Genomic DNA, 23,319 nt, shown 5'->3' with positions numbered 1-23,319 from the left:
ATACATAGTTGACTTACAATCGCCACTTCACACAATACATGAATAAAGCATTACATCATCCAGATACACACAAGGTCCGACTACGGAACCAAAATAAAAGAAGACTACCCCAAATGCTACATAGATCCCCGATCGACCCCAACTGGGCTCCACTACTGATCAACTAGAACGAAACAACACAAAGGACAAGATCTTCATCGAGCTCCTCCTTGAGCTTGGTTGCGTCACCTGCACGATATCATCGGCACCTACAAACTGGTTTTGGAAGTATCTGTGAGTCACGGGGACTCAGCAATCTCACACCCTCGCGATCAAGACTATTTAAGCTTATAGGTAAGGTAAAAGGGTATGATGTGGAGCTGCAGCAAGCGACTAGCATATTTGGTGGCTAACATACGCAAATGAGAGCGAGAAGAGAAGGCAAAAGCATGGTCGAACAACTATGATCAAGAAGTGATCCTAGAACAACCTACGTCAAGCATAACTCCAACACCGTGTTCACTTCCCGGACTCCGCCGAGAAGAGACCACCACGGTTACACACGCGGTTGGTGCATTTTAATTAAGGTCCACTTCAGGTTTTCTTCAACCGGACATTAACAAATTCCCATCTGCCCATAACCGCGGGCACGGCTTTCGAAAGTTCAATCCCTGCAGGGGTGTCCCAACTTAGCCCATCACAAGCTCTCATGGTCAACGAAGGATATTCCTTCTCCCAAGACAATCTGATCAGACTCGGCATCTCGGTTACAAGACATTTCGACAATGGTAAAACAAGACCAGCCACACCGCCCGAATGTGCCGACAAATCCCGATAGGAGCTGCACATATCTCGTTCTCAGGGCACACTCAGATGAGCGCTCCATACAACTAAAACCAAACCTCGAGTTTCCCTGAGGGGGTGCTGCACAGGGCTCTAGTTTGGACCAACACTCAGAGGAGCACTGGACCGGGGGGGTATAAATAAAGATGACCCTTGAGTCTGCAGAACCCAAGGGAAAGAAAAGGCTAGGTGGCGAATGGTAAAACCAATGTTGGGCATTGCTGGAGGAGTTTTATTCAAGGCAAACTGTCAAGGGGTTCCCATTATAACCCAACCGCGTAAGGAACGCAAAATCCGGGAACATAACACTGATATGACGGAAACTAGGGCGGCAAGAGTGGAACAAAACACTAGGCATAAGGACGAGCCTTCCACCCTTTACCGAGTATATAGATGCATTCATTAAATAAGAGATATTGTGATATCCCAACAAAATATCCAGGTTCCAACATGGGAACAAACTCCAATCTTCACCTGTAACTAACAACGCTATAAGAGGGGCTGAGCAAAGCGGTAACATAGCCAAACAACGGTTTGTTAGGACAAGGTGGGTTAGAGGCTTGGTTTAACAATATGGGAGGCATGATAAGCAAGTGGTAGGTATCGCAGCATAGGCATAGCAAAAGAGCGAGCATCTAGCGAGCAAAGATAGAAGTGATTTCGAGGGTATGGTCATCTTGCCTGAAATCCCGCAAGGAAGAAGAACGAGTCCATGAAGAAGACAAACAGACGTAGTCGAACGGGTCCTCACAAACGCGACGTTATCAGAACTAACCCGAAGAAGCAACACCGGAAAGAAGCAAACAACATAGTAAACAACCAACACATGAACACGACATGATGCACAATCAAGTATGATGCATGTCCGGTATAATGAAGCATGGCATGGCAAAGTGCACAAACAATCCTACAAATTAAGTGGAACTCAACATGCAACTCCGTTGCATATTGACGAAACACCACATGACTTATTTAGTTCTCTATCGTTTATGTACCCAACAAGATTAAATGTTGTTAGCATGGCAAGAGGTGAAGCATAATGAAACTACCTATCTAGGCAAGTTTAAATGAGGCCGGAACAACAAACAACAAGGCTGGGAAACTCCTCATGTGCATATTTTGGTTATGGTACTGTTCTGCCCTAAGCACAATTTTAGAGTTGTTAAACATGCAAGAAGAGTGCACCATGTTAAACTAGGCATTTTTCTACCCCATTTACATATAAAGATTATTTAAACCCGAGCTACAGTTATTTAGTTATGAATTAAACCATTTTAACATGACATATGTGCAAAAAAAATAATGCAAACATCAAGTTTACATATTTGAACATGGATGAAAGTTGGATATTGTGAAACTAGATAAAATTCTAAACATTTTACATGTATTGTTTGTTTAATTTGGATGCATGCATATTTGGTTATTAACAATACAAAACAATGGCATTCCCTGTAAATATGCATGCACTAGAAAATGCTAAAATCACAGAGCAGAAAAAAATATGTACGGGCCGGATTGCAGCGCAGTGCAGCGGCCCAGAAGAGAATGAGGACTAAGTGGCTGTGTGCTAAAAGAAATTGAAAATAGGGCAAAAACTATGGCGGGCCGGATTGCAGCGCAGTGCAGCGGCCCAGAAGAGCATGAGGACTAAGTGGCTGTGTGCTAAAAGAAATTGAAAACAGGGCAAAAACTATGGCGCCTAGGACTCGAACCCAGGACCCTCCGCTTACACATCAGTGCCCTGACCAGTGCGCTGCTGATGAATGTTTGTGCAAAAATAAGGGCGTGGCCGAACTTAAACGGAACCAAAGGCCAGGCCTTCTTCTCCGTCGTACACAAAGGAATTGCGTGACGACGCCGGCGAGCAAGACGGCGACTGTCGGAGCAAAGGAGCACCTGCAGAGGTGTGGGATACTTGCGAGGGTGCGGGGTGCCGGAACGTGCGCGTGCAAAGGCTAGGTGCGCGGGAAGACTCAAGGACAAGCTCGAGGTCACCTCGGTCATGGCGGCTGCAAGACGAAGCAGGGCCACGGGCTCGCGATCGAGCGCGGGAGTGCGCGTGCGGAGAGCTGCGGAAGGAGGCATGTGTGGATGCGTGCTCGCAGGACGATCGTGCATGCGTGTGCATAGGCGCGGGCGGAACAGAGACGATGCTCGTGGCCATTCCGCAGCAGAGCATGGTGGCTGGGGTTTGGCATGGATGGATCGGCTCCTAGAGGATGAATATGAGGCGGAAAAAGGGCTTGGGCGACGCAGCTGCTCACCTAGTGCCCACAGGACATGAAGTTGTGGCCGTGGAGATGAAGGAGACGGCGCGATGACGCGTGGAACTTGCCGGTCTTCGGGTCCGGGAAGAAGAGGAAGAAGATGGGTCGGGGAAGTCGATCCATAGGCCGTAGAGGTGCGTGCGTGGACGTAGTTGAAGAAGTGGGTCTTCGGGGATCTCCACGGTGGCCGGAGGGTCGGAGGCGCGGCGAGGAAGCTACCCCGAGCTCGAGCTCTTGCTTGCTCGGGTCATGGCGGCCGCATCGAAGGCGTGGGCGTGGAGACTTACATAGGCGGCGTTGAGGGAAGGAGAGGGTCTGAATGGATAGAGGAGAGGCCGGGGTAGGGTTTGGACATGATTTATAGGGGCTAGGGGCGCTGGACGGCCATCAAATCATCGGGCGTGCCGACATGGCTCCTCTGGATGGCCTGCCGTACAGGAGGACGAAGCTCCTGTCGCTTGCGGGCTAGCTGGGCCGCGGGAGGCTGGCTGGGCCGGTTCAGGAGGGAAGAGGCCCAGGTGGCTGCGAGTAAGTTCGGCCTTTTCCTTTTCATATTTTTCTGCCTATTAAATAAACAGCCAACAAAAGGGAAAGGCCAGGGATATTGGGTAAGAAATAGAAAGAAGTAAGGATACATATGGACTCCTGGAATTATGCACCATTTTATAAAATTGGTTTGGGCATTTTTAGAGGTAGAAAAATAAAACAAGTTGGAATAAAATTTAAACTTGAGGCATTTTTGAACCTAACCAAAACAACTCCCAAAAGGCTGAATCTTGACAGAGAGGTATAAGGCATGGTGCATGATTCATTGACAAAGATTGAACATTAATGGAGAAGGGAGAGATGGCACTTGCATCAGGAAGGAATAAGAAGTAATGGGGAGGTGATGATGCATGGGTCAAATGCATAGCCAAGCAACATTACAAACATAATGCAAGCACAACGAGATGAATACCACAATGCACATGATGAATGCAAATTGACAAGAGGCACAAATGCAATGTGACAAAGGTGAGCATGTCAATGCAATATAACCAAAAGTTGACCATGATGCAAGAAACAAAATATGACAATGGCACCATCAAGATCACGGCAACAAACAATTGGAACACCCAACCTCGACGAAATAAAAGGAAGGTAACTAGAGCATCGGTCTCGGGGCGTCACACCTATACAATTTACCATTGTATTGGGTGTGTTGGGGATACAAGAGACTCTTTGTTATTTGGTTGCAGGGTTGTTTGAGAGACACCATCTTCATCCTACGCCTCCCACGGATTGATAAACCTTAGGTCATCCACTTGAGGAAAATTTGCTACTGTCCTACAAACCTCTGCACTTGGAGGCCCAACAACGTCTACAAGAAGAAGGTTGTGTAGTAGACATCAAATGGCCACGGGACTTAAAGGAGAAGCCGGACGGAAAGGAATATCTGCAGGCCCTGATGGCAGTTCTAATTTGCAGCGCGTAACACCATTGTGCTGCACATAACTGCATCGCGTGGCAACGCGCGCGGTGCAACCGCATGCATATGGGGGCCCCGACTTGATCGTGCGCATGCCCAACCACTGGCAGAGCGCTCCGCGATCTCCTCAACGGCGAGCAACCATATATATGTATATGCATATAGCAGTTGAACAAACAAGGAAAAGCTTTCCACAAGCCGAGCGCGCCAACGGACGCCAGCAGAGCACGCCGCGGCACCTAACGGCGAGCACACACCCTGCGGTGCCTAACGGCGAGTAGAGCTTGTCGAGGGACGCGAGCAGAGGCCGGCACAGTGAGACATGGCAAATAAGACGAATTGTGCGTGCGATGTAGGAGACATCAAGCATGAATCAGATTAGAGTTGCATATGTGATGCATGGCATACAGTTGATCCATCCGAGTTGTTTGTGATGGAATAAGTTGTGTGTGTTGTGGGCAAACGCTTGCTGGTATATAACCTTAATTTAACCAAAAAAGTGTTAATGCATGTTACAAAAATTGTATAACTGGAAACTATGTTCAAATATCAATACAACGATATAATCTCTGGCGACATGCATTCATATTTTATTAGTTAAATACTACTTATAAACCAGGACGAGAGTACATTAGGTAATTAAATCGCAAACATTTTTTTGTATTAACCCTATGTGTATGTGTCGTTTTGTCCTCCTCTCACACATCTTGTCACCCCGCTGCCGCAGTCGGCTTATAGCGCAAGCTAGCGCAGCGCGTGGGGGCATTCTTTTGCCCAAACGGTGGCGCCAATGAATCGTCGGTGAGCCCATTCCCGTGCAACCTCACAGGTTCCCGCTCAAGCTTCCCGCTTGACTCGATGAAATCCTCCAAAATCCCAATGCTTACCGGCCTGCTATATAAACCCTCACGGTCGGCGAGTCCTGCGTCGCATTTTCCCCTCCCTCCCTGTAGCTTATCTCGTTTGCTTCTCCCACAATCGCCAATGGTACCAGTCTGTCTTTGTCACTCGGCCACTCCGCCGTCATCAGAGGACAGCTCCAGCTGGAAGGCTACACCACGGCGGTGGCGCAGTCCTTGGCGTAGTGTACTGTGTGTGGCATCCCTATTGGGTGCGCGCAGAACACCCACCACACGCTCCGCCGTCGGTGCCCGTCGGCATCTATTGCCGGCCGCCGATGCCGCCACACAACCGTCGAAAGCCAGTGCCATCACCCGCTCCGCCACCACCGCACGAGGCAGGAGGTGGCCATCATGGCCGCCACCCCATCATCGGTCGTCGTGGCCGCCAGCCCACCATCGACCGCCGGGATCATCACCGGCTCCGCCACCGCCGCCCGAAGGAGGGACGCGGAGGTGGAGGCCCACACATGCATCAATGACCTTGCGTGCTTGAAAGTGCAACTAATTCCTGGGTGGTTTTGGTAATTATTAACAACGTATAGCTCATTGAACTATTATCCATTCAACATAATCTTTTCAGAAATTTCAATGATTAGCATGGCATGGACTAGAGATGTGGACCCCGCAAAATGCTAAGGACACATATTGGCTCAAGATCAAGACTCTACATTTTCATTTTAGTGATCCAAGATCACATTGAGTCCATATGAAAAGCCAATACTATTAAAAGGGGATGAGGTGTTGCTTAATGGCTTGCTTTCTCAAAATGCTTAGTGATATGCTCCAAAAGCCCTCAACCACTTTCTCATATCCACATATATCCCAAACCAAAAGTCAAGCTCGGCCCCACCAATTTGATCTATCCGGCGCCACCGAGTTCATTTGACATAGCCATAGCCAGAAACCCTAATCAGTTTGGTCTCACCAATAGGGATCTCGGTCTCACCGAGATGGGATTGCAAACTCTCTGTTTCCCTTCGTAAGATTTAGGTCTAACCGAGATGAGCGATCGGTCCCACCAAGTCTGCAATGCAAACTCTCTATTTCCTTTTCGTAATGTTTTGGTCTCACCGAAATGAGTGATCGATCGCACCGAGTTTCATTGACTCATGAGAAGCTACGCTTTGAAAAGCTCAATCTAGAGCAAGAACAAGGGTTCTTAACAGCAATCAATGATGATCTTTGTAAGAAAAGTTCTTCTGACATTGCCAAGCATTTACTCTTGTCTATTTACATGCCACAAGTAAAATCTAGCAACAAGAGTAAGAAAGATTCTTCTTCTAGTAGTTACAACAATCATGCTAAATCCAATGTTGTTGCTTCTAGTAGCTCTCTTGATTCCACTAATGATTCTCTTAGCCAAGTTACACTTGAGCAAGAAAATAGCTTATTGAAGGGAATTATTGAGAAAGGTGTTAACAAGAGCCTTGTCGGGAGTAAACAATTTGAGGAAATTGTACGCAAGTAAGGAAGGCACCGGAAGAATCAAGGTGTTGGTTTTGAACAAAAGTTCAATGCCAATGGAGTTGAGTGGGAAGAAGATCAATACCCCAAGACGAAGTTTATTCCTCAACAAGAGAAGTATTATCCCACTACTTTCAAGGGGACACAAGCTCAAGATGATCTTCCACCACTAGACCACAAGCTAAAAGGCAAGGACAAGCTTCAAGAGGAGATTGATGCATTTGAATAAGCTCCCAAGGCCTTGGTCAAGTGGGTTACCAAGACTACATCAAGTTCTATTTCATCAAGTACGACTACAACTCCAAGGATTCCCATCAAGTAGATGTGGATCCCGAAGAAGAACAACTAGAGATTTCTTGAGGGTGACTCTGCCAACATACTTCACTCATATCATTTTGGCGAGAACAAGTGCAACAACTTCCACATCTTACACTAGTTCAAGGAGTCACAAACCCTCTTGTTGGTAAGACAATGGGACAAGGTAACCTAATGCTTTCATGGACATCATCTTTTGTGTACTTCACTCTATGTATATGGATATCCTTGGTCGTTCCTTCTGGGACTAAGCCATGTAGGTATTGAAAGTGCAACTCACTCCAACGGATTGCTCCAAATGATCTACATCAACATTGAGCATCCACATCTTCAACATCTACATGAAGTCATCATCGACAAAACCCAAGGTTAGTTCATCCCTCTTAGGGGGGATATCACATCTAGGGGATCTTTACTCTAAGAATTGAGCTAAAGCAACTCTAAATGATGTGAACACAACAATGCTTTATGTAAAAGTGGTAACCCCACTTGTTCTTAAACGATGAGTATGACCTACGATCAAATGTTCTCATTTGACTCCTCACTCAATATACTCATATATAGATGACCTAGTCATCGCCAATTGCTTGATAGATGCTAGAGTGTTTGTGCATGCTTTCCCACATATTTCATTTGCCATCTTATTGTGTGAGCATGTTGATTGCATATTTTTTCTCATTCAAGGACATCCATTTGTTGTTTTGATTGTTTGGTCTTTTCTTTTTGCCAAATGGATGGACAAGAATTCCTAAGAACTTCCTCTAGCTATCTATGCTTTTCTCGTCTCAAACTCTATTCATGCTACATCACCAAGTTTGATCAAGTCAGATTTGAACCCTCTGGGCGAGGAGCACTTGGAGTCACCGATTCGTCATAGACTTAAACTTCCAAAACCTCTCTGGGTATTTCGGTCTGACCGATTCATCCCTTTCGGTCATACCGAGTTCATTGAGTTGATCTAGGTTTTCAATCTCGGTGCAACCAATTAGAACCGATCGGTCACACCGAGTTGCAGTAACCGCTTGCAATTCTGCATCTCGGTGCCACCGAGTTGTTCCACTTGGTCACACCGACAGGGTCAGGATATATATACCCGCGGGCCAAATTTTGGAAATTCCTCCAAAACCTTTTCACCCGCGCGTGTCCTGCTCTACCAACTGGGGTCTCTAGATCATCTCCTCATCGCCAGTGACCTCCCGCCGCTAGTCTCCGCCGCCGTTAACGGGAATCTTCACCGCCGTTGCCGTTGTAGTGAGCTCATCGCCAAGTTAGGGTATGAGTTCGATCCTTTGTGCAATCTTTACCTCCGATTCTTAGCACAAAGTCAATGCCATGATTCTTACCATGTATGAGATTATCCTATCCAGCAAAAACTTCCTTTAGATTATTTTTGATTTGAAAATTTAGGGTTAGGTTTCTGCCAAACTCATCTCGGACCGACCGAGTTGTAGAAATCTGTCTCACCGATTTGGCTTAGGTCACTGCACTTGTAACTTTCGGTCTGACCGAAACTTGCAAATCAGTGTGACCGAGTTCAACTCTCAGTGAAACCCTAGCAATCTCGGACTCACCGAACTATGTCTCGGTCTAACCGATCTCACTAGTTCAGACTCCAGTATTGCTTCGGTTGCACCGAGTTTAACAAATTGGTAGCTCTGAAATGCTTTTTGTGGAAAACTAAAAGTAAGTTTTTGACTCAATTGATTTGCAAAATCTCTGCACTTTGTGATGCTCATCCACTCTATCTCACCATGTGCAAAACCGAACCGAAAACCAAAAACCGAACCAAAAAAATCAAACCGAACCAAAAAATCGGTTTTTTCAGGTTTCAGGTTCAGTTTCAATTTCCAAATCTGGAAACCATTTAACAATTGGTTTTTTGGGTTAAAAACCGATGGTTTTCGATTAAACCGAAATAAACCGAAACTAGCTTCGTTCTGTGTTGAACAGCCGACGACTTGAGCTGATCCCTCCCGTCGCCCCCTCCTTTTATACTGATCCACCCATCTCCTTGCTGCTGGCTCCGCGAGGTGGTACTAAATTTTGCGGCACAGCTGGTGCACGCTGGCGCCTGGTGCTTGGGCCTGGGCCTTGGGCTGCCTAGCGTAAGACCTAGAGGCTGGCGTTGTGCATGGGCCAGGACCCAGGAGCATGGATGCTAATCCTCCAAAGAAAAAAAGGAGCCTGGAGGCTACAAACTAGCGTTCTGGTGTTTCATGCCATATTTTTTCCACGTAAAAAACCTAGAGGCTAGTGCATGCGGTGCTCTTTCCTTGTCTTGTCCTCAGATTTTGCTAGTACGTAGATACATCTTTGTGAATGCTTTAGCGGTCATATATTGCCTTGATATGGTGCATGTCGTATGTACATAATACACCAAATCATGTCTGCCATCTAATGATTTAATCTACGTACACAGTTCTCAAAAGAAAAAACTAACCTACATAACAGATTGAATCATGTGATAAAAAAAGTATGCATTGTTCAAAAATTCGCGTCAACTTTGGTTATTTTGGTTATTACCGAAACCAAACCGAAATTAAATGGTTATTACCAAAACCGAACCGTATCTATGTATAAAACCATATAAACCAAAGTATAAAAACCGTATAAACCGAAAACTGTATAAACCGAACCGAATCAAACCGAAAAAACCGAATGCACACCCTGAACTCTATCTCATCTATGTCTATTCACAGGGTCAGATTTCAGTTTGCAGTGTCAGAAATGTCTGATCAGAGTGACAGCCAGAACACGTCTGAGGAGCAAGTTAACATGAGTGAGGGCACTAGTCCCTCTGATAGCTATGATGAAGGAAGCAGAAGTACTCCTAGCAACCTGCCTAAGGCTGCTACTAGGCAGAGGAAGAAGAGAAACTCAGACTCAGAGGATGGGGATTATGTTGCTACTGAGGAGGAGGTCAGCTCCAAGAAGAAAGCGGTTAAGAAGGAATTTGGCACAACCGCTTCAACTAAGCCTGGTATGCACAAGAAGGCTCCTTCTAAGAGAGTGCCCATGTCAAAGGCCAGAGCCTCAACTCTTGGAGCCGCAACTGAAGAAGAGGCTGCTAGTGAAGGCAAGAAGGGGAAGGAAAGGGCCAAGAAAACTATGGCAAGAGTTATTGGAAAGCCCTCAATGATGATTCAATATGATGAGGAAGAAGAAGAAGAAGAGGATGATGCACCAGCATCAGAGACTCAGAAGCTGATGGTGGATGCCATCAAGTCTGGGGCTGCTCCTTCAAAGCCCAAGACTAACCCCAAAGCTACTACTCCAGCCACCAACTCTACACCAAAGAGGAGCACAAGAAATATTCCTGTTGTTGAGAAGAACAAGGCCCCAATGCCTGGAATTGAAGAAGAAGAGGAAGATGTAGCCCAAGTGCTCAGAAAGTTAAAGCCCAAGATCCCTTTTCACGATGATACACATCAAGTGGCTGAAAAACATGAAGATAAGGAAGGATGCAAGTCTCAGACTGTGGAGACAGCCAGATCCTTATGCCTTAAGAAGGAGAACTACTGTAGATTACAGGTTCCACACTAAGGAACAACATGACTTCTATGAGACCATGCTCCCGGACAAGAAGCCCATTGTATGTGACATGAAGTGGGTTGACTAGAAGTACATTGACAACAATGAAGACCACTTCCGTGGAGTTCATGAAAGCGTCAGGATGAATGGAGTTGATGCCTTTGTGGGTCAGAAGTTGACCAAGTGGAATGATGAGCTCATTATGCCGTTTTATTCAACAGCTCATTTCTACCCAGATGGAAGGATTGTTTGGTTGTTTGAAGGTACAAGGTACCAGTCAATAGTTGCTGAGTGGGCCAAGCTAATCAATGCCCCTAAAGAGCATGAGGATGACATAGGCAAGCCAAGGAAGGGACATAACTCCATGGCACATATGTACAAGGAGATTCCAGATGCAGCTTTGGGACATCACAAGTTTGGCTCTGTCTATTTTCTTCTGTCAGGATTGCCCACAATCAATACCATCCTCAGGCACACTCTGTTGCCCAAGTCTGGTGACAACAGAATGATAAGAGGACATTCCATAAATTTGCTTCATATGTTTGATGTGCCAGAGAATTTCAAAGTGATGACACTGATTGTAGAGACAATCAAGAGGACAGCTGCTGATCAGAAGAGATCATGTGGGTATGCTCCACACATCAAGATTCTCATCAACTCCAAGATGGGTACATGCACATACCTGTTGGACAAAGAGCATCTTCCCTTGAGGCCTGACTTTGAGGACAACATAGTTGTCATGGATGCTACAGATCCTACTTCAGTAGAGCCTCAGGAGAAGAGAGAGTAGGCAAAAGCAGAGAAGGTAGCCAAGATGACAAGTGCTGAAGAAGCTTCACAAGTTTTTCTCAAGTCAAAGCACGACCAACTTGGATATCTTATTCAGGCTACTTTGAGGATTGAGAAAGGACTGGCCACCCTGACTCAGAATCAAGAGAGTGTTGAGAGAATCTTTGAAACCAAACTTCATGACTTGGATGTCAAGGTGACAGACATTCAGACTTCTGTGGAGAAGATCCCAGAAGAGCTTGAGGATAGGAGTGACAAGACCACTACAGATGCATATCAAAGGGTTCTCAGAAGGCAGAGGTCTGCAACAGTGCTAGTGGCAGATACTAGAGCTACAACTTCAGCCCCTGCAGCCACAACCTCTGTTGCCCCTCCAGTTGCAACTCTACCAGCTCCTTCAACCTCAACAGATGCATTTGTTGCAGGAGTCCTCTCCACGCCACCTCCCAAAGATCAAGCTTAGAGAGCCGCATAGCACTATGCATTTTCGAGCTTTTTGGTAACTTGTTGCCAAAGGGGGAGAAAGTGTATAGATCATAGGCTTTGAGAGAAAGAGCTTTGCTTCCTTTTGCTACTCATTTGCTACTTATTTGTTTGCTTGCTTGGATGATACTTTATGGTTGTGTGTGTGAGATACTTGTATGGTCATGTGTTTGATCATATCATATGTTAATGCTTGTGCTTGTGCTTGAATGATGCTATTATCTATCTCTCATGTATGATCATTCACTTTGTCTTGGTGATGAGTGCATATTTCATATTCTATCATTTTGAGCGCTCCACCAAGATTTATGTGATATGGAAGAGTAATCCATGATCATAATCGATTGTGCATTTGCATTCAAAAGCAAATTTTAAATAATTCACAAATTTAGGGTGAGCTCTTTCTTATCACATACTCCTCAAAGCGACGATATATTTCATTCTTCTTATCATTTGTCGAAGCTTTGATCTATATGTTGTCATCAATTACCAAAAAGGGGGAGATTGAAAGTGCAACTAATCCCTGGGTGGTTTTTGTAATTATTAACAACATATAGCTCATTGAACTAATATATTCAACGTAATCTTTTCAGAAAGTTCAATGATTGGCATGCATGGACTAGAGATGTGGACCCCTCAAAATGCTAAGAACACATATTGGCTCGAGCCTCAACATTTTCATTTTAGTGATCCAAGATCACATTTAGTCCATAGGAAAAGCCAATACTATTAAAAGGGAATGAGGTGTTGCTTAATGGCTTGCTTGCTCAAAATGCTTAGTGATATGCTCCAAAAGCCCTCAACCACTTTCTCATATCCACATATGTCCCAAACCAAAAGTCAAACTCGGCCCCACCGACTTGATCTATCCGGCGCCACCGAGTTCATTTGACATAGCCATAGCCAGAAACCCTAATCAGTTCAATCTCACCGATAGGGATCTCGGTCTCACCGAGATGGGATTTCAAACTCTCTATTTCCCTTCGTAACATTTCGGTATAACCGAGATGAGCGATCGGTCCCACCAAGTTCGCAATGCAAACTCTTTGTTTCCTTTTTGTAACGTTTTGGTCTCACCAAAATGAGCGATCAGTCCCACCGAGTTTGCCTGACCAACTCTCTGTTTGCCTATTATAGAAATCGGTCTCACCGAGTTCATGTGATCAGTCTCACCGAGATTACGTTATTCCCTAACCCTAACACAATCAGTCTCACCGAGTTGACATGTCGGTCCCATCAAAAAGCCTAACATTCACCGATCTTACCGAGTTTCAGTATTCGGTCCCACCGAGTTTGGTAAATTGTGTGTAACGATTAGATTTTGTGTGGAGGCTATATATACCCCTCCACCCATCCTCCATTTGTGAGGAGAGCCATCAGAACGTGCCTACCCTTCCACTACTCATTTTCTGTGAGCGAACCACCTACTCATGTGTTGAGACCAAGACATTCCAATCCAACCACAAGAATCTTGATCTCTAGCATTCCCCAAGTTGCTTTCCACTCAAATCATCTTTCCACCATATCCAAATCTGTGAGAGAGAGTTGAGTGTTGGGGATAATATCATTTGAAGCACAAGAGCAAGGAGTTCATCATCAACACACCATCTATGACCTTTTGGAGAGTGGTGTCTCCTAGATTGGTTAGGTGTCACTTGGGAGCCTCCGTCAAGATTGTGGAGTTGAACCAAGGAGTTTGTAAGGGTGAAAGTGGTAGTGATCGACTAGAGGGGGGTGAATAGGTGATTTTTATAAAATTCTTCAAAACATGGAAGTTTCAAAGTCAAATGATAGAAGCAAACCTATTACCATGCAGCGGAAGGTAGACTAGACTAAGCAAGCCATAGTCAAGTATTCAATGAGATGAAGGCACAAAGACTAATAGCAGCTAGGCAGTATAGATCAGGATGGAAGATAGTATGAAGCCAATCAGAACAGTAGTCACACAGTGAAGACAAATAGATAATGCAGACAGGCAATGACTTCACAAGGACCAATCTGAAAGTAAAGAGATGGGAAGGATGGAACCAGTGGCTCGTTGAAGATAATGATTTGTTGGACCAGTTCTAGTTGCTGTGACAACTGTATGTCTGGTTAGGGAGGCTGAGAATCAACTGAGAAGACCATGTCTTCACCTTATCCCCCTTGAGCTAAGGACACCCAGTCCTCGCCCAATCACTCTGGTAAGTCTTCAAGATAGACTTCCAAACCTTCACAGACTTCGTTCACCGGCGATCCACAATGACTCTTGGATGCTCAGAACATGACGCCTAACCGGCTGGAGGATTCACAGTCCTCAAGTGTAATAAGTCTTCAGATCACACAGACAGGAAGACTTTAGTGATGCCTAACACTCTTTGGCTCTGGGTGTTTAGGGCTTTGTCCTCGCAAGGAATTCTCTCTCAAAGGCTTTGAGGTGGGTTGCTCTCAAACGACAAAAGCCGTACACTAACTCTGAGCAGCCAACCGTTTATAGTTGTAGGGGGTGGGCTATTTATAGCCACTAGGCAACCCGACCTGATTTGTCCGAAATGACCCTGGGTCACTAAGGAACTAACACATGTTCCAACAGTCAGATTTCAAACACACACGACAACTTTACTTGGACTTCAAGCAAAGCTGACTTATCCAGCTCTGGATAAGATTTGCTCTCATTGTCTTCGCTCGAAGACATAGGATTTTGGTTAAGCATCACTGCAGTCATTCTGACTGGTTCACTTGGACCCCACTTAACAGTACGGTGGTTCCTATGACTCAACAAAGAAGAAAAATAACGACGAAACAACTAAGTCTTCGCGCTCCATAGTCTTCACGCGATGTCTTCTCTTGTCATAGTCTTCAATGTGAATGTCTTCACATACCACCTTTGACTTCAATGTCTTCATACATTTTTAGGGGTCATCTCTGGTAGGAAAACCGAATCAATGAGGGACTTCTACCTGTGTTATCCTGCAATTCTCACAAACACATTAGTCCCTCAACCAGGTTTGTCATCAATACTCCAAAACCAACTAGGGGTGGCACTAGATACACTTACAATCTCCCCCTTTTTGGTGATTGATGACAAACTGGTTGAAGTTTTCAACGGGGAATAAAATATGTGAAATTGTAAAGGATAGGGTATTGTCTTCATAAGTGTCAAAGGCTCCCCCTGAAGATGTGCATATAAGTAATTTGCTTTTGGAATGCAAATGCACATGGCAGGTTGTACTTGTGGAGATCCTCTTCAACTTATGATGACAATTCATCATGCATGATTTGATGTAACAAAGATAATGACATGCATAATGAAAAATGGACGTCTGCAAAATGACCTAAGTGCAGAAGTTATCATCGCATCACAGAATAGCACATAAGTAGCAGACGACCATCGATTTTAAGTGTTACAACTCAAAGAACCAAATGTATCGAAAAGCGAGAGTTGTAAGCACTTGGCAAACGTAGCAAAAAGTAAAGAAACCACCCATATGGACCCACTTGAAGACTATCAACTCATATGATTCTCCCTCTTTTGTAAGTAAGGACCAAAAAGGTTTGAAGACATAGAGCGCCTACTCGTTCCCATGAGATGCAAGGCGAGGCAGGAGGGTCGTCGTTGAGGTTTGGTGGTGCAGAAGAACTTGGTGCAGTGTCGACACGCGCTGAAGTTGGAGGAGGTGAAGTTGCATCATCTTGCTCATCGATGACTCTGGCATTCACTGTCGCAGCTGAGGATGAATAGTCAGAGTCTTCAAGTGAGGGAGTCCGACGCAAGTGAGCATTCCTTGGAGGAGTTGAGTCAAACTTGAATCTTTCGGTGAAGCCATCGTCCTGCAGATCAGCTTCAGCACTAAGCAATGTCAAACTCTTCCAAGACCTCCGACATGTTTCATGAGTAACAAAGGCATTCTTGGTGGCAAGATTGCGAATGTGATTGACATCCACCAAGAGGCTTTGCATCTGACGCTTAAGCCAGTTGTGATGCTTGTCCTGTTTCTGGTGTAGTGCGACGAGAAGCTCTCGGTCCTTGAGAACACGAGATCGCCTCCGAGGCCTTTGGGCAATGGTGCTTCCAGTGGCGTCAGTTTGAGCGCGAGGGACACGTGTATTGCCAGCCAAGGGATAAACACGTGAGACTGCCTGAACTCCTTCAATGGGCTGGGTGAAGCTTTGGTGATCAGCATTGTGAAGATAAATGGGATCCTTAGCAGGCTCTGGGTAAATAGCTTCAATGGATAGATCAACCTCTGGCAAGAATACAAGATGATTGCGCGCAGACGGCTGATATTTGATGGCAGAGTGAAGCTTGATAAGGCGCATTACCCATGGAGCATAGAACTTCAGACCAAAAATGTCGGAGCCAGATGCAGCCAACTGCCGGATGAAGAAGTCCTGAGCATCAAAGCTGATGCCATTGAAGATATAGAAAACCAAGGTCTTCATTGCTCCTTAAAGCTTCGCTGCAGATGAATGTCCTTTGACAGTCCATAGAGTTTTTCTGAGGATATGATAAATGGTGCGAGGTAGATACTCTAGGTCTTCAACAAAGAATTCATATGGGTAGTCAGCGTCGTGAGGCAAAGGCTTCATCATGCTCAACATTTGGCTCATGTTGGGTTCTGGCTTCTGAAAAATGCTCTCCAAAGCATTCTGGTGTTGTTGACAACCTGGTTCATAGTATTCACCAGGAGTGGGCAGGCTGTGAGCTCAATGATATCATGAGCTTTGGCTTCATGATGGACATTGCCTGTCATCCACTCAAGGACCCAAGTCTTTGGATCCCTGTTGTAGCCTCGAATGTGAAGAGTTGCATAGAACTGTAGCAGAAGCTCTTCATTCCAGTGTTCCTTTTCTGTGACAAACTGCAGGAGTCCAGCGTCTCTGAAGCAATCCAACACTTCTTCTAGACAGGGCAGACCAGCTATAACTTCAGTGTCGAGACGCATTTGTGGAAATATGCGCCCCTGATTGTATAAGACGCAGGAATAGTAGCTATACTGCTGATAGCTCTAGAACCGATCCAATGAGATGCGAGGTTTGGTGTAAGGGTTCTTGGCGCTGTTGAAGAAGGTGTTATGTGCCATGAAGCTATTCACATTGAAGACCCCAGGTGAAGTTGAAGTGCCTGGGAATCGTGGAAGTCTTGGCTTGGGCTTCTGGACTTGAGATCTGTGCTCGACATGATAGTCAAATTGTGGACCCGCAACAGGTGGAGGAACCAGAATGGGCCATCGGACCATAACAGGCTGACTACGATCAAATGCCAGCTCAATTGTATGAGGTCTTGGAGGGGGTACAGGAGCATTGGCATTATCGTTGACATGGGCTTCAGGGGCCACAGTGGCTTCAGGTGCTTCAGTATTGGCTTCGGGCGCTGCAGTGGCTTCAGGTGCATGCACTTCTGGCACAGCATGAGCTTCAGGCACCACATTAGCTTCAGCCATGACAACGTCATTGGCTTCAGTGTTGATGTTGGTGTCCGCCTCAGGATTGTTAACCTCCACTTCAGGAGCTGGAGGGTCGGACACGTTCTCCTTGAGAACAACATCTTGGTGGGACGGGGGTGTAGCGACTCTTTCTACTTCAACTCTTGGTTCTTCTTCTTCATCGGCCGATGCAACCGGAATATCTTCAGTTGTTTTGGCTTCAGACTCAGAAACATGCACAGTGGAAGGGACTTGGGGCCTTGGTCCTTTGCGAAGCCTGCGTAATGCTGGCGACGCTTGTGGAGATGGAGTTGGCTGGGCCTCAAAGTCATTGTCATCTTGCACGGGTGAGGTGACTTGTGGTTGGGGAGAACTTGGGGTGTCTTGTTGATGTGGGTGATCAGCCCATGATGCATCCTAGGCAGTTCGCGTCAGAGGACGACCAATGCTGATGAGTTTGATGTGCGTGAGCACAGGCGATGATACCAAATTGTGCTCGATCTGAGGAAGGACTTCATCATCTTCAACATTGTCATGAGGACCAATGTCTTCAGCTGCAGCGGGGTCAACAGCTGGATTGTCTTCAGCTTCAGGAGCCTCTGTGGAAGCAGGCTCATGAACTATCACTTGGCGCTCTTGATGTTCAGACGCAGGACGAGCCACTGAGATTGGCTTGACATCAAGGGGCTCAGTGGGACCAGCCCGGTCTCTCTTCTTGGTTTTCCGTTTCTTGGTTGGGGGAGCATCATCAGTGGTGGCATTGGTCTTGCGTTTTCTTGCTTCGGCTTTAGCCGCCCTTGTTTTCTTGTGTTCTGAAACCACTGTGGGGACCTTAGGCTTCGCGCCTATCATACTGGCTGGGAAGACAATTGGCTGTATTTCCTGCCTTGGTGCTTCAGGTTCTGCCACAGCTGGCTTCTTCTTCTTCTTGGCCGCCATTCGGGGGTCAATGCCTGGTCGCCCCAAAGCCTTGCGCTTTTCAGCTTCATTGTATCCCTGAACACATTTAGCACCAAGATCCTTCATGCGCTCACGAGAACCTTTGGCTTCTTCGCCTTTCGTGCGGAATGCTTCCTTGAGCTCATGCATCATGACCTGGAAGTTCTAAATGTCTTCAACATTGAGCTTGGCCATATGCTTCTTGAACTGAGCCTTTTCATAATCTATCTTATGCTTCAGCTCAACAATTTTCTGAGCTAGAGTTAGGTCAGCAACAATGGCTCCGTGGAAGGCGACGCTGAGGCCAATGGGAAGCTGGAGATCATCAAAGCTAACATTTGGGCTGTCAAACCACTCATCAATGAACTTGTTTAAAATTTCCACATCAAAGAGAGGAAGGTCATTGAAGATTTCCGCCTCTTGCTTGCTCTTGATCAGCTGCTCAAGAGCGTCATCGCCAAGATCGTCGTCGCTGGACAGATCAATGGTGTCATTCTCGCTGCGCAGAATAGCAGCAGGGGTCAATGCTTGGCTAGTGGGTTGCATGGGCATCTTCACTTTGGTGGGCTTGGAGATGCGTGAGAGATCTTCGGACTGCACACTGTCTTCAGGAGGTGCAGTGGCCAGAGGCTTCGCCCGTGAAACCTTTGGTGCAGGGGAAGGCTTTGAAGCTTTAGGTTTCTTTAGCTTCTTTGGCTTCGGTGGTGCAGGCGCTTCGTCAGAATCAGCGTCGTCTGCAGGTTGATCCACGACTGCCCCTTGAACCTTTATGTGAGTGATGAGACCTTCTAAGTTATAGAAGGGCCCAACCAGATTGGGTTCAGCTTCGCGTGTGCCGTTAGCACGAGGAGCAGAGGGGCCTGGATTGAAGTCTAATCCCTGTGACTTCTTGTTTTCTTTGGCCGAGTTCTTGGCAAACTGGAAGTTGCACTTGAAGAGATTGTCGTCACGGCACCATAGTAATGAAGATGGGTCTGCATCTACAGGCTGTGGTCCACAGACCATGCAAGGATAGAAGCCTTGTTTAATGGCTTCAGTTCTGGACCTGGGTTGAAGATTTCTGTACAAGATGTCTCCCCATGGTCGCTTGATGGCATTCTTCTCAGCATATTCCTGTGTCACGAACCTGTACTTGTACCATTGTTCTGCCCAATATCTTCGAATCCATTGGATTCAGGTTTTCTGCTGATTGTAGTCCTCCTCTGGATCTGTGTTGTACAGCTCATAGAGGTCAGGAGGCAAATCTCTTGAGGTGTTTCCACGGTGCTGTCTGCCACCCTTCCTTGCAGATTTCTCCGTTGCCATGAAGTTTAGACTGAAAGGCTTAAAAACTGTCAAAGTCTTCCGTCTACTGGTCAGACAAGAACTGGCTTCAGGAGAATTTATATGATGATGTAAGAACTATGCAAATGAATGCAGACTATGAGAACCAAGGGATTCTCCCACAGACATGTACCTGTGGCAGCATTAAAGGTGTGAGGGAAGGGGAAGAGGTCATATGCATTCTCAGAAGATTTTGAAGATAAATCAGTTTAGAAGACATTGACCTCATAGTGCGAAGACATTCACTCATAGGTAGAGAGTTGGTTCTAGATTTGTACGAATCCACGAATAAGTACAAGTGAGGAATCTAACTACTTTGTGAAGCATAAGTGAACATACTAGGCAGGTTATGAGATGCAGTATGAGATAGATCCAACTGGTGTGAATAGAAACTACTTGTGGTTAAAAAGGATGAATCTATCCGATCAAAAAGACTGTAAAAAGGAGGTTTTATTTACCACACGAGGAACTGCTAGACGGAGTGGGAGAGGAGGCCGAGCAGTTCGATCTTCCGTGCCCTAACTTGGCGACGGTGGACACCTACGGCGACGGCGGAGAAGACGATGTCCGCAGCTAGCGTGAGGACGGCGTCGGTGAGGTCGCGGCAGCTAAACGCTTCGTCGCCGGCATCGTCGAGGGCTAGTGGTGGCGCTAGGGTTTGTGCGAGAGTGGAAGAAGAGATAATGACTGGGGTGAGGCTTGCATTTATAGGGACAGGGACAACACATTGCTATTACACAGGTGCCCCTGGTGATTCACATCTGAAGGACACGTGGCAATCATGCAACACATGAGAGGTTGTTCCACGTTCCCACGCATGCCTGGATTGTCAGGTGGTCGTTCCCACTTCTCCGGGTTTCAGGCAGAAAGGATTGAGCATTGAAAACAGATTAATGTTTGTCTCTGTGTCTTTTGCTGACAAGGACGCAGAGAAGACGTTTTGATAGTTTCAATAGAATGCATATGATTTGGATAGAGAGACTTAATACGAAAGCATAGAGAGGTTAGGGTCCGATCACATTCACTTAGTTCAAAAGATTCAACAAGAAGACATAGCTATAAGTGAATGTTGTAGAGGACAGAAACCAAATCAGTACATTGAAGATAAACATGAGGCCATGTTAACATTGAAGACAAACAAAATGCGAAGACTTTGCAAATGTAACACCATGTGAAAAACACTTCTAAGGGAAGAATTTGGTGGTGGCGTTACCCACCGTATAGGAAGTATTAGACCCAGACACGGCGCACAATTATCGTGGCGCTCCAAAGTCAATTTCCACGTTAATGTATTCACACTCAGAATGTAAGTATTCATTGATTAAAGACATACTTTACTTCGTGTGTTGCACATCTAAGTCATCAACATGCATAAGTGTTAGGATGTGTGCCTGATCACAGGACATTTGAGGATTCCAAGATATTTAGCTCACACCGTAACTTGCAAAACCTCTTCTCATCCAAGGGCTTTGTGAAGATATTTGCCAGTTGCTCTTCAGTGTTGACGTGTATGATATCAATATCTTCCTTCATGACATGATCTCTGAGAAAGTGATGACGAATTTCAATGTGCTTTGTCTTCGAGTGCTGAACAGGGTTGTTAGAAACCTTGATGTCGCTTTCGTTGTCGCAGTAGAGTGGCACTTGCTTCAGATGAATGCCATAGTCTTTGAGTGTATGCTTCATCCATAGAAGCTGAGCGCAGCAAGATCCAGTAGCAATGTATTCAAATTCAGCAGTGGAGAGAGATACACAGTTCTGCTTCTTTGAAGACCAATATACAAGTGATCGTCCCAGAAAGTGACATGTGCCTGATGTAGACTTGCGATCCACCTTGTCACTAGCATAATCAGCATTCGAGAATCCAACTAGATCAAACTCTGAGCCCTTTGGATACCATAATCCTAGTGTTGGGGTGTGAGCCAAATATCGAAGAATTCGCTTCACAGCTAAGTGATGCGATTCCTTTGGTGCCGCTTGGAATCGGGCACACATGCAAACACTAAGCATGATATCTGGCCTAGATGCACATAAATAAAGCAAAGAACCAATCATGGAGCGGCATACCTTTTGATCGAACTCTTTACCATTATCGTCGGGACCCAGATGGTGTTTAGCTAGCATTGACATCGTGTAACCTTTGCAGTCTTGCATTCCAAACTTCTTCAGGCTATCTTTGAGGTATTTCTCTTGAGATATGAAGATGCCGTTGCGCTGCTGTCGTATTTGAAGACCAATGAAGAACTTCAGCTCACCCATCATGGACATATGATATTGCTCTTGCATCATATATCCAAACTCATCACTGTATTTCTGGTTGGTGCAGCCGAAGATAATGTCATCCACATATATTTGGCACACAAACAGTTCACCATCATATGTCTTCGTGAAGAGTGTGGGATCCAGGGAACCAGGTTTGAAGCCTTTGCTCTTCAGGAAGTCTTTGAGTGTGCCATACTTTAACGCCCTCGATGCGGCTATATCTCCTACATGTCGAAGCACGACTTAGAGGCATAACCGCATTGAAAGCAATGTCGCAAGTAAGGCAATCTTCACAACATCCCATGTAATATAGATAATAAAAGGGGAAGGTACATAGTTGGCTTACACTCGCCACGTCAAACAAAGTACATAAATAGCATTACATCATCCAATCACTCATGGCCCGACTAGGGTGCCAAAATAAAAGACCAACCCAACATGCGACACGGTCCTGATCGCCCCAACTGGGCACCACTACTGATCATCAGGGAAAGACACGTAGTAACGGCGTGAGTCCTCGTCGAACTCCCACTTGAGCTCAAGCGCGTCATCTGGAATGGAGTCATCAGGCCCTGCATCTAGTTTGGAAGTAATCTGTGAGCCACAGGGACTCAGCAATCTCGCACCCTCGCGATCAAGACTATTTAAGCTTATAGGTAAGGTAAGGTAAATATGTGGAGCTGCAGCAAGCGACTAGCATTTATGGTGGCTAACCTGTTCGCAAAAGAGAGCGAGAAGAGAAGGCAAAGCACGAACGCATAACTAGAGAACAATCTGCGGCAAGCATTACTCCAACACCGTGTTCACTTCTCGGACTCCGCCGAGAAGAGACCATCACGGTTACACACGCGGTTGATGCATTTTAATTAAGGTCAACTTCGGGTTTTCTACAACCAGACATTAACAAATTCCCATCTGCCCATAACCGCGGGCACGGCTTTCGGAAGTTCAAATCCCTGCAGGGGTGTCGCAACTTAGCCCATCACAAGCTCTCACGGTCAACGAAGGATATTCCTTCTAGCGGGAAGACCCGATCACACTCGGAATCCCGGTTACAAGACATTTCGATAAGGTAAAACTAAACCAGCAAAGCCACCCAGATGTGCCGACAAATCCTGATAGGAGATGCACATATCTCATTCTCAGGGCACGCCGGATGAGCCAGACGTCGGGTAAGCCAGCCCAGAGTTGCCCGTGGTAGCCTCGTACATCGCTTAGTTGGACCAACACTCAAAGGAGCACTGGCCCGGGGGGTTAAAATAAGATGACCCTTGAGTCTGCAGAACCCAAGGGAAAGAAAAGGCTAGGTGGCGAATGGTAAAACCAATGTTGGGCATTGCTGGAGGAGT

This window comes from Triticum dicoccoides, chromosome 7A, assembly GCF_002162155.2.
Source record: "Triticum dicoccoides isolate Atlit2015 ecotype Zavitan chromosome 7A, WEW_v2.0, whole genome shotgun sequence".
Taxonomy (NCBI): domain Eukaryota; kingdom Viridiplantae; phylum Streptophyta; class Magnoliopsida; order Poales; family Poaceae; genus Triticum; species Triticum dicoccoides.
The sequence above is the reverse complement of the archived record's forward strand: the minus strand, read 5'-3'. Positions refer to the sequence as shown.